Consider the following 12558-nt stretch of genomic DNA (forward strand, 5'->3'; position numbering starts at 1 on the left):
AACTACACGTGGACAGAGCTCTATACTGAACGTGTCTGGTCCCTCCTTTGCTCCGAGGCGTTCCCGTTTTCTGGTTGGTGTGAGGGGTGGGGCAGAGTGGAAGGTGGACCAAGGTTGCAGTAGCTTTGTCTGACTCTCTAGGTCTGTGACATCCCCCTTCAAGCACATCCCTCTTCCCCACTGTCTCCGCATCTCTTCCCTCCGCCCCTTTCCGTGACTGTCTCCCTGTGTTTCCACCTTGTTGCTTTTCTGTGGTCCCTCTGTTTCTCTTTCACCCTTTACCTGTCTCCGCCTTTTGTCTCCTTCCGAACCTTCCAGCATCCCCTGTGCTGCGGTTGGCGCATGGTTTGGGGGATCGCCCTCCAACGCGGGCTGCAGCCGACTTGTCAAACTGCTTTGTGAAACAAAAAATGTAGAAATCTTTCATTTACTTGGCCTCTGAGGCTTCGCTGGGGTGGCGGGCAATTGGCAGGCCTGTCGGCTACACCCCACACTGGTCGTTGTTTCATATTCTTAGCTATAAAAGTGGGGATACAAATGGTACCTGCTTCATGAGGCCGTAGTGAGGATCCAGCAGGAAATGGATGCGAAGCCCTGAACACAGTGATTGATTCTCAGCAGATGCTCAATGAATGAAATCTCTTAAATGAAATCATTTATTATAAAAATTTTTAGTCCTGGGTAAAAATGGACCAGAACAATGAGCCCCCATGCATATACATCACCCAGATTCGATATGTTTCAACATTTTGTGTACCTGCTTTGTCCATCCCCTCTTTTTGTGGTTGCCGGAATATTTTAAAGCAATTAGCAAACCCCTCGTAGCATTTCAGCCCTATGTGCATCTCTAAAAAATCTGAATGTTTTCTCATACAACCTTAAGACCTTTATGCCAACCAATGAAAATGATGATTCTTACTTTAATACTGAGTCCATATTCAGGTTTTTCTGATTAACTTTAAAATGTCCTTTTACTCTTGTGTTTTTTGAATCAGGATCCAAATATTGTTCTTGTATTGTAATTGGTAATAACATCCCATTAATCCAGAACAGTCCCCCACCCCACCCCCACCCCCAGGTAAATGACGTATTGAAGAAACTGGGCCGGCTGTAGAGTGTTCCACATTCTGGATTTCTCTGTTTGCTTTTTCGTGGTGTCATTTAAATTGCACTTCTGCTTCCTAAATTTCCTGTGAACTGAAAGCCAGCTCCAACAGCTGGATTAGCGTGTTAGGTTCGGACTTTGTAACAAGAGGCACGTGACACGTAGGTGCCGCTCTGCCGTCACTTCTCTAAAGTGGGCTCAGGTGCCGTCAGCTCTCCGGCTCCTCATTCAGCTGTCATCTGCCATCCGTTCCATTTTCACTGACGATCTCTGCATAAATCGATTATTTTATTAGGAAGTTAGGAAGCGGTGAGTTTGCTAATCATGCTATTCCTTCCACGTTGACTGCTTTTACTTATCCACTTGAGCTGTATAGTTGCCTGTAAAGACAGTCAGGTGCGGTTGGCAGATTTCTCCCGTGACTTTTAAAAGCCTCCAGGTGTTAACTCCCAGGGGTAACCCGCTGGAAGAGATTTTGCAGATATAATTAAGGTTGTGTTCTGGGTGGGTTGAATTTGCTCACACCAGCCCTTTAAAAGCAGAGAATGTCCTCAGGCCGGCAGCAGAAGTCAGAGAGATTGAAGCAGGAGAAAGGTGGGACGCACCCTTGCCGACTTTGCAGGTGGAAGGGGCCCCATGAGAAGGATTGTGAGTGTGTCGAGGAGCTGAGGGTGACCCCTCCTCCTTGGCAGGCAGCAAGGGAACAGGGACCTCAGTCCTACAGCCCTCGGAAGTGCATTCTACCAACAGCATGAATGAGTTTGGGAGCAGATTCCTCCCTGGAGCCTCTAGATAAGAACCCAGGTTGCCAGCACCTTGATTCTGGCTTTGTGAGCCCCTAAGCAGAAAACCCAGCAGAGCCAGCCAGGACTTCTGACCTCCAGAACTAGGAGGTATTTATTAGTGGTGTTTTTAAGTCACTGAGTTTGTGGATATTTGTTACACAGCAATAGAAGACTAATAGAGCAGGATCAATGCTTAACTTCTTTGTTTTGAATTGCCGGTTTCCAGAATAAAAAAGGTTAAGTAAATGACAGCTGCCTTTATCTTCCTCATCCTTACATAGAAATCATATGTCTTAACGGACATCAATGAAGTTGATTCCTAATTTGCTGTCAGTAAAACTTGCTCATTTAAATATTGACAAATGTCCTGGGTTTGGCTCATCGAAAGAATGGTTTTAAAGGGATACTGGTTATCAAATAGACAGTAAAATCAATTTGCCGGTTAAAATCAATTTGTATGGTTAAGATGTTTTGCTACCATTTTCTTCTGTGATACACTGAAATAATTTCATCATATGCAAGTGGGGCACATAACATTTGATAAATTCCATCTGTCTGTTGACAATCTACTCACTTCTCTGACTGCATACCCTCTCCTGTTAGAGAAGGATGTTTCCGATTATAAGGAGACTCCAAAATAGATGCTTAATTCATAAAGTATGCAGATGTTCCTCTCATATATAAAGAACATCATGGTTAAAGTACTATGACGTCACATCATTATTGCCACGGAAGACATTTCATTTTCTCACACTGACTTCAGAGCTTAATCCAGAGTCTGAATATTAATCTTTTTGAATTCGTGTGAGAATTGGTGTCTTTGAAACATGGTTTTGGTCAAAACAAAATTTTGCAACTTTTACTCTTTTAAAAACAGCTTTATCGAGGCATGATATTACATGTTATAAAATTCACTCATTATGAGTGTATAATTTGATGAGTTTTAGTAAACTCTGAGTTGTGCAGCCAGCACCACAGTCTAATTTTAAAACATTTCCATGTCTCAAAGAGACACCCTGTGCCCACTTGTAGTCACTTCCTGCTCCCATCCCCAGGCAACCAATAATCTGCTTTCTGTCTCTATAGTAATTTTCCTTTTCTGAACATTTCATATGAGTGGAATCTTACAGGCTGTAGACTGTTAGTCTTTTGCATATGACTTCTTTCATTTAACACCAGGTTTTGGAGGTTGATCCACGTTGTGTGTTCCGGTCTCTCGTTCCCTTTTGTTGCTGAATAATATTCCATTACATGGATAGACAACATTTTGTTTATCCCTTCGCCAGTTGATGGACATTTGAATTATTCCCACTTTTGGTCTATTACAAACGATGCTGCTGTGTTCACATTCACGTACAAGTGTGGATGTATGTTTTCATTTCTCCTGGGTGTGTAACTAGGAGTGGAATTGCTGGGCTGTATGGTGAATTCATGTTTAACTTTCTAAGGAATCACTAATTGCTTTCTAAATTATACTATATTTACATTCTCACCATCATTTTATGAGAGTTCCAGGTTTGCCATAGCCTCATCAACACTTGCTGTTGTCTTTGATTCTAGCCTTCCTAGTGGGTGTGAAGTGGTGCTTCATTGGGGTCTTGATTTGCATTTCCCTAACAGTTAGTGATATTGGACATGTTTGTGGTGATTAGCCATTCTTATATCTTCTTTGGTGAAATGTCTGTTTAAATCTTATGCCCATTTAAAAAATTGATTGTCTTTATTTATGTTATTTATCATATGTATAATTCACAAATACTTCCTCCCAGTCAGTGGCTTCTTTTTCATTTTCTTTATAGTGACTTTTGAAGTACAGAAGGTTTTAATTTTGAAGTCCAGTTTACAAATTTTTAGAATGAATTTTGGTGTCTTATCGAAGAACTTTTTGCCTAACTGAATTCCCCAAAGATTTTTTTCTCTTTTTTTTCTAGAAGTGTTTTAGCATTTTAGCTCTTAGGTCTTTGTTTGATTTTTGAGTTGTCATGTATAATGTGAGGTAAGGATCTAAATTCATCTTTTTTTGCATGTGGCTATCTAGTTGTCTGAAAAAAGTTTGTTTTTTTGTTTGAAGAAAAAAACGTTTTCTTCCCCCATTGGATTGTCTTGGCACCTTTGTTGAAAATTAATTGACCATAAATTTAAGGACTTATTTCTGGACTCTTAGTTTTGTTCTGTTGATGTATATGTCTGTCCTTATGCTGGTTGCACACTGTCTTGATTACTGTAGCTTTATAGTAAGTTTTGAAATCAGGAAATAAAAATCTTCTCACTTTATTCTTTTTTTTTTTTTTTCAAAATTGTTTTTGGCTCTTCTGGATCCTTTGCATTTCCATATGAATTTTAGCATCAGTTTTTCAATTTCTGCCAAAAAAAAAAAAAACCTACTCAGATTTTGGTAGGGATTTTGTTGAATGTATAGATTTGGAGACAACTGTCATTTTAACAACATTAAGTCTTCCAATCCATGAATGAAATGTCTCTACAGTTGTTTACGTCGTCCCTAATTTCTCTCAGCAGTGCTTTGTAGTTTTCAGTCTTATGTGTCTTCTGAAATTTATTCACAATTATTTTAATGTTTTTGATGCTATTATGGATGAAATTGTTTCTTTAATTTCATTTTTGGTTGTTCATTGCTAGTACGTGGAAATAGAATTGGTTTTTGTATGGTGATCTTGTATCCTACAATCTTGCTGAACTAATTTATTAGTTCTAGTAGATTTGTGTATGTGTGTATGTGTGTGAGTTCTTTAGGATTCTCTACAAGGAAAATCCTGTCTCTGAATAAAAACAAATTTACTCCTTTCTTTCCAGTCTGGTGCCTTTTCTTTTCGATTTTTACTTTTCACTTTGATTTCTTAAATATTTATTAACGTTGGTCTCAAACATATTTAGCATGATTTCAAAGAACATTTGGGTTGAAAGAATGCATAAATTATATTTGGCATTTGGGGCTAAGGCATAAGAAATATACTTGCCGTGGACTTTGAAAGAAAAAGTACGTTTCATTATAAAAAGGATACATTGGAAAGACAGAAATTGCTACCTTACAAAGTTCTTTTTTTTCTTTTTTTAAATTATTTATTTATTTATTTATTTATTTTTGGCTGTGCTGGGTCTCCGTTTCTGTGCGAGGCTTCCTCTAGCTGCGGCAAGTGGGGGCCACTCTTCATCGCGGTGCGCGCGCCTCACTATCGTGGCCTTTCGTTGCGGAGCACAGGCTCCAGACGCGCACGCTCAGTAGTTGTGGCTCACAGGCCTAGTTGCTCTGCGGCATGTGGGATCTTCCCAGACCAGGGCTCGAACCCGTGTCCCCTGCATTAGCAGGCAGATTCTCAACCACTGCGCCACCAGGGAAGCCCCAAAGTTCTTTTTAAAAGGATTTTCTGAGCAGGCCTGTAGAAAGAAAGATGGACACAGACATGACATAGAGACCTCTTTTTTTAATTTGGTAATTATATGCAAAATACAGGACCACAGAAGTACTGAAAAAAAAATAAGCGCCACAGAGGAAAACATTTTAGGATTATTTTTTTTGTCAGTTTCAAGGAACAAAGTTACCAGCCTATTTTATGATATAAAATTATTGCTCGAAGTGCTTTGTGCTTCAAAACATGGTAGATGGCTAACATCTGCAAATACTTAACCTCTGTGCAACTTCTGACTTGAAGACCAGAGTTAAATGATAGAACATCGAGCCCTTTTGCATGTGGTCGTAGAGAGGGAAATCTTAACCTGGGAACCCCCCTTCAGGCTTTGTTTTCTCTTTTGTTTCCACCTTTGTTTGGAAGAGTTTGTTTGTGCCCCTGTGCAGGGCCTTCCCCAGACAAACAGCCTCCCTGATTGACAGTCACAGACAGCCGCCGTCCCACCCTGTCTGATGTGTAAAACTTCCTCCAGCTGAGAGCCACCAGCCCCAAAAGAGAAGAAAACCTGAGGCCCCATTCAACCCCGCATCAATTATCCATGCCTTTGTGGAGACTTCTAGTGAGGGAAAGAGTTAAAGATCCATTTAAACTTTCAAACAGCAGAGGTAAACACTTGACTAAGCACAGCTAATTGGATTTTCAATTGGAGAGGCCAGGCAGCCACAGGCAACGGGTGGTGAGGAACCCACAGAAATGAGGGACACAGATTCTGCACTTTCAACTTGCATCTCTAAACAGAAATGCCGCCTAGAGAGGAAAGACACTGAAGAAGAGGGAAAGGCTGTTAGTCCAAACCCCACTGGTAGGCAGTCGTTTGGGCTGACTCCTTATCTGTGTTGGCTCCCACAAGCCTGGGTATTGGCGCCCCGGGTTGGAGACGCCACCTGCCCTGCCACGCAGCCTCTGCGGCTCTGAAAACTGGGGACATCTGAGAAAATTGTGGCAGCTTTCAAAGAGAGTAAAAAGGCTTAAACCAGTCCTATGAGAAATTTAGTTGTCTTTTTTGTTTGTTTGTTTATTTTAAACCAGTTTATTTGGGCTGGTTTTCCTTTTGCAAGACATCATTCAGGTTGTAAGATCAGCCATGATTATCTCTTCCCAGAAGAATTCAGAAGAGCTACACTTTTACTGGAATGGCACAATCCTTTAACATCTGCTAATCACTAGAACTATAGGAACCCTGGCATGTGACCACCAGACCCCTGATCTGCAGGCTGGCAACTCTCTCTCTGATCTTTTAGGTGGTTGCTATTTAATTTTCCCTGAGCTCTTCTGAGCCCGTGGTTGATGGGAATTACTATTGGTTTAAGACAGTGATGGCCACCTGTGTACTAAACACAGCACTAGTGTTTCCTATGCTAGTTAAAATAATGTGACCAAGTTTGCCCATCCCCCAAAAAGCAGAGCCTGAATAGGAGGTAGGCACTTCACAACTGTTATTTTCTGTCTGTCACCAGGAAAAGTTAGTGGGGAAATGAGCATGCATCGGGTTTTTTTTTTTTTTTTAATTTTTAAAAAAAATTTATTTATTTATATTTATTTTTGGCTGTGTTGGGTCTTTGTTTCTATGCGAGGGCTTTTCTCTAGTTGCGGCAAGCGGGGGCCACTCCTCATCGCGGTGCGCGGGCCTCTCACTATCGCGGCCTCTCTTGTTGCGGAGCACAGGCTCCAGACGCGCAGGCTCAGTGGTTGTGGCTCACGGGCCTAGTTGCTCCGCGGCATGTGGGATCTTCCCAGACCAGGGCTCGAACCCGTGTCCCCTGCATTGGCAGGCAGATTCTCAACCACTGCGCCACCAGGGAAGCCCTGGGTTTTTTTTTAATGGAAGTATAGTTGATAGAATGTTGTGTTAGTTTCAGGTGTACAGCAAAGTGATTCAGTTATACATATATATATTCTTTTTCAGATTCTTTTCCATTATAGGTTATTACAAGATATTGAATGTAGTTCCCTGTGCCATACAGTAGGTCCTTGTGTTTATCTATTTTATATATAATGGTGTGTATCTGTTAATCCCAAACTCCTAATTTATCCCTCCCCACCTTTCTCCTTCGGTAGCCATAAGTTTGTTTTCTATGTCTGTGAGTCTATTTCTGTTTTGTAAATCAGTTCATTTGTATCATTTTTTTAGATTCCATGTATAAGTGATATCATGTAATATTTGTCTTTCTCTGTCTGACTCACTTCACTTAGTATGATAATCTCTAGGTCCGTCCATGTTGCTGCAAATGGCATTATTTCATTCTTTTTTATGGCTGCATAATATACCATTGTGTATATATTGATATATACCACATCATCTTTATCCATTCATCTGTAGATGGACATTTAGGCTGCTTCCATGTCTTGGCTATTGTAAATAGTGCTGGAGTTTGTTTTTAAAAAAACATATAAGCTATACAATTCCTAGTTAATATATCATGATACTAACATCCAGAATTTGGGGGCAGTGCACAGGTCTCTGCTTTATGTGCTTTGTTGAATGAGACATTGAGAATCTAATATATTTTAAGTGCTCCATTGGAAATGTCTTATTAAACAAAAAGGCACATAGGGGAGACTAGAACAGCGTCAGGCCACAGAGGACTTTCCACCTGCCACCAGCTCACTCTGCAAAAGGATGGATGTGAAACCCACAGACCTCTGGCATGCCAGTATCAGACAGCTGTAAGGAGTGTTTACTACTGCCCAGAAGTCTCCGAAATTCTTGGAAGGGGCTACTGGTGATGTTTCAGAGCCATGAGTTTAGATCCCACGCCAAGTGTGGGGAAACCACTCTTAGCCAAAAGGAAAGTCTAGCCAATCAGCCAACATCTGCAACTGACTCAACTTTGTAGCTGTCTCGTTGCCTGGGTCCACATAATTAAGGGAAAATACTACATGCTGTAGCAATATTAGCAAAGCTGGGGTCTTAATATATATTCCTGGAGAGTTCTAAGGACCTAGGAAACATCACCTGCACTGGAAAAGTTGACTGTCAGCTTTTTGAACTGACGGTAGAGGGATGATTGGGCGGTTTTAGGACTTTAGGAGCCCCAAACGCCTGAAATTCCAGGTGGCAGTGCACTGTCATAATATCCCCTGGTTTTAGCTCTTTTGGAAATACCTTTTCTGAGGGTTTTATACATTATCTTTGATTTATTTTAGTATTCCTACTTGTAGTCAAAGTCAAGACCAGGAAATGTAGAGATATGCTATGAGGTGGTTTTCGGGCTTTGTTTGAAATCTACTAAAAATTCAGTCATTCATTCAGTAAATTTCACTGTGTACCATGCATCCGTGAATAGTACTGCTATGGGTGCCCCTATGGAGCTAACATTCTTTGTTTAATATATTTATTTAATTATTTATTTGGCTGCGCTGGGTCTTAGTTGTGGCACGCGGGATCTTTTAGTTGCAGCATGCGAACTCTTAGTTGTGGCATGTGGGATCTAGTTCCCTGACCAGGGATCGAACCCGGGCCCCCCTGCACTTAGCCACTGGACCACCAGGGAAGTCCCTGGAGCTAACATTCTACCGGGGGGTGGGGTGGGGGGGGGTGCGGGAGACAGACCAACGAATACACACTGTCCACACAGTAGTAAATGTTGTGGAGAATTGTAGAGGCCAGAGGGGGGCAGGGCTTGCCGGTGTGTGCGGCAGTTTCAAATAGGGTGTTTGCAGAAGGCACCACTTATAAAGGGACGGCTGAACAGCGTCCTGGGGAGGTGTGAGGGCTGAGCCCCTGTGTACTGGGGGGAAGTGGGTCCAGGCAGAGGGCTCAGCAGGGCAGAGACCCTAAGACTGGAACCACGTGGTGGAGGAACAGCAAGGAGGCTGCTGCCAAGGGGCTGAGTGCGAGGGACCGCGAGACAGGTGGGGGGTGGTTGGCGAGGCTTTTTAGGCAATCACGAGGATCTCCACTTTTACTGGTCCTGGGATGGGACACAGGAAAGTTTGAGCACTTGGGCGGCACACCCTGACTCAAGTGCTCACGCAGCATCGTCTAGGTGCTGTGGAAGCAAGAAGCAGGAGATGCTGCAGCGCTCAGCAAGAGATGATCCCGGCTTTGGGACCAGCGGCCAGCAGTGGAGGTGGTGAGAAGTCATCTGAAGATGGGAGGATAGATTTGCAGTGAATTGTGCTGTGGTACAAAAGCGGGTGGGAGGCACAGGGGCTTGCAGGGTACCATGTGCTTGGGTTCATTTGGGGCCAGAAGGTGAAAGAAAGGCTCAGGCAAGAGCCTGAGTGTGTAGGGCGATGACTGTGTTCATGCATCTCGGAATTAAGGTGACTTGCTTGCTTTGCACAGTGGGCCGTCTGCTGAGGAGTATTGTCACGCCCGCTCTGTGTTCTGCATGATGCTTTTAGGTCAGCCTTAGAGTTCAGAGCTTTGTCCCAACTCTGCTTGCTGATGAACAGAGAAGATTCTTGGGATTTGGTGGTTTCCAAGAGAAATCCCAGCAACGTGTGGATGGAGGTGGGGGCAGAGAGAATTGCTTTAGTCCCTCAAAGAGACTGTTTATAACAGTAGAACACAGTGAGAGCAACTAGGACAGCTTCTTCAAGAAGCACATATTCTTTCTTCCCTTGTAAGATGCCCTTACTCTCCAAAGAAATCTTTTTTTTTTTCTTACTGGAAATATTTCACTGCTTTGATTTTTTTTTTTTTTTAATTCGTTGTCTTCAAAGTTTGCTCTTTCAGAATTCATTTGCTTACCGTATAATCTATGACTATTTCAGAAGATTGAAATTAGGTTTGTTTTGTGGCTTCTACTTTTAAACCAAGAAGTGGGTTCAGAATTGGTGATGGAAAAGAACTTGAAATAGGATAGCTTATTGGGAACATTGATTTGGGCCCTTTTCGTCTATTGTTACTTTTTAGCTTATCTCTTTCGGAATATGCCTGATTTCCTTCTCGTGAGATACCACATATCTAAGGATCCAGTTGTTACTTAATTTTTCTTTGTTTACTGATAAATAGGCTGTATGCTTTTGTTCTTTTAAAAAGCAATTTTATTGAGGTATAAAACACTCACAATAAAATACATCCAATTTAAGTATAGAGTTTGAGTTTTGACAAAAGTGTGCACCCGCGTACCTGTTACCACAATCCATATATGGACCATTTCCATCACTTTAAAAAGTACACTCTTGCCCGTTTCTAAATAGCTCATCCCAGCCCCAGGCAACCACTGATCTGCTTCTGCTTCCAGTCACAATAGATTATATTTGCCTTTTCTAGAACATCCTATCAATAGAATCAAATCCTATGCACTCTTTTGGGTCTGGCCCCTTTGCCTCAGCACCATGTTCTTCCTTGAGGTTCATTATCATGTTGCTTGTGTCGGGATTTTTGTTTCTTTTATTGCTGAATAGTATTCCAATGTATGGACTTATTAACACCCTTCACTTTTCATGGACATCGGGTTGTTTCCAGTTCAGGGAAATTATGAGTAAAGCTGCTATGGATATTTTTCATCAAGTCTTGTTGTGAACAAATGCTGTCATTTCTCTTTGGTAAGCGCCTAGGAGAGGCATTGTTGCATCTCCTGTGATAGGTACACACAGTTTTTTTTTTGTTTTTTGGTCGTACCATGCAGCTTGCGGGATCTTAGTCCCCTGACCAGAGATCGAACCTGTGCCCCCTGCAGTGGAAGCGTGGACCCCTAACCACTTACCGCCAGGGAATTCCCAGTACACACACATTATGATTGTTATGTCATCTTGATGAATCTACCACTTTTATCATGATGAGAAGTCTGTCCTGGTAATAATATATTTGTTCTGACGTCTACTTTGTCTAATATTGTTATAATCACTCGAGCTTTCTTGATATTAGTGTTTGCATGGTATGTCTATTCTCTGATCTCTGCCTTGTAATTAGACTATTTAGACCATTTACACTTAAATAATTACCAATTTAGTTGGATTTAAATCTCGCATGTATTATTTGTTTCCTTGTTGCTTTTTTCTTTTCCAGTCTTCTTTTGGATTGAGTATATCCTAGTAAGTTGTCATCACCACTGGCTTATAATAGCTATATAGCTCTTCATTTCATTTATTTTTCTGGTGTTTCCAGGCACCTCGTCTTCCGTGAACTCCTGGTGCCTTTGCCTCGGCAGGACCACCATGGTCTGCTTGGGTCCCCCTCCCAGCACCACATTTCAGAAAGTGCCTCCAGGCCAAGAGCTGACCCAGCCTGGGGTCCTCCTAGTTTGCTTCCCTTCTTTCAGGGACTATAGCCCCTTCTGTGTCTGAAAACAGTTACTTCATATATTTTGTCCAGTTTTCTGGTTGTTACTGTGGGAGCTTAGGTCCGGCTCTGGTTACCATATTATGTTCTGAAGTGTAATTTTATTTTTGAAATAAAGTATTTGGTTCTTGGCAGGAGAATGTGTTAAATATGTGAAATTGGGACTACCTGTAAAACCCTAGATGCATAACACCATTGTTATAACTTCACAAAGTGATGTAAAGATGGTGATGATCAGTTTCCGGCTTACGCATAGCAGCACGTGTAAACCTCAGAAGCAGAAGCTTTGAAAAGTTCTGTATCAGTACCGTTTGAATGATAACAGCCCATAATCAAGCCCTTAGGTGCTCAGTGTTCTACGTACAGATCTTTTTTTAAAAAAATCATCTTACGTGTGTGTTTTTAAAATTATTTATTTATTTATTTTTGGCTGCGTTGAGTCTTCGTTGCTGTGCACGGGTTTTCTCTAGTTGCGGCGAGCGGGGGCTGCTCTTCGTTGTGGTGTGAGGGCTTCTCACTGTGGTAGCTTCTCTTGTTGCAGAGCGCGGGCTGTAGGCACGCGGGCTTCAGTAGTTGTGGTGCGTGGGCTTCAGTGGTTGTGGCTCACCGGCTCTAGAGCGCAGGCTCAGTAGTTGTAGTGCACGGGCTTAGTTGCTCCGAGGCATGTGGGATCTTCCCGGACCAGGGCTTAAACCCGTGTCCCCTGCATTGACAGGCGGATTCTTAACCACTGTGCCACCAGGGAAGCCCCTGAAGTTTTAATTTAATTTTAATTAATTTAAATTTAAATAGCCCCATGTGGCTAGTGGCTGCTGTATTAGACAGCAAAACTCCAGGTAGCAAGGGAGCAGGGGTAGAAAGACAGCCCTGTGATGGAGCAGTCAGGGGAGCCTCCCAGCAAAAGACTGACCAGCCTCTTGCCTCACTGTGGCAGGGGAAGCACCAGGCTGGAAATGGCAAATACTTGGCACAGGCACCACTCCTAGCCATTCCTGCGCCCATGGCAGA

The sequence above is a fragment of the Eubalaena glacialis genome, chromosome 15, assembly GCF_028564815.1.
Source record: "Eubalaena glacialis isolate mEubGla1 chromosome 15, mEubGla1.1.hap2.+ XY, whole genome shotgun sequence".
NCBI lineage: Eukaryota > Metazoa > Chordata > Mammalia > Artiodactyla > Balaenidae > Eubalaena > Eubalaena glacialis.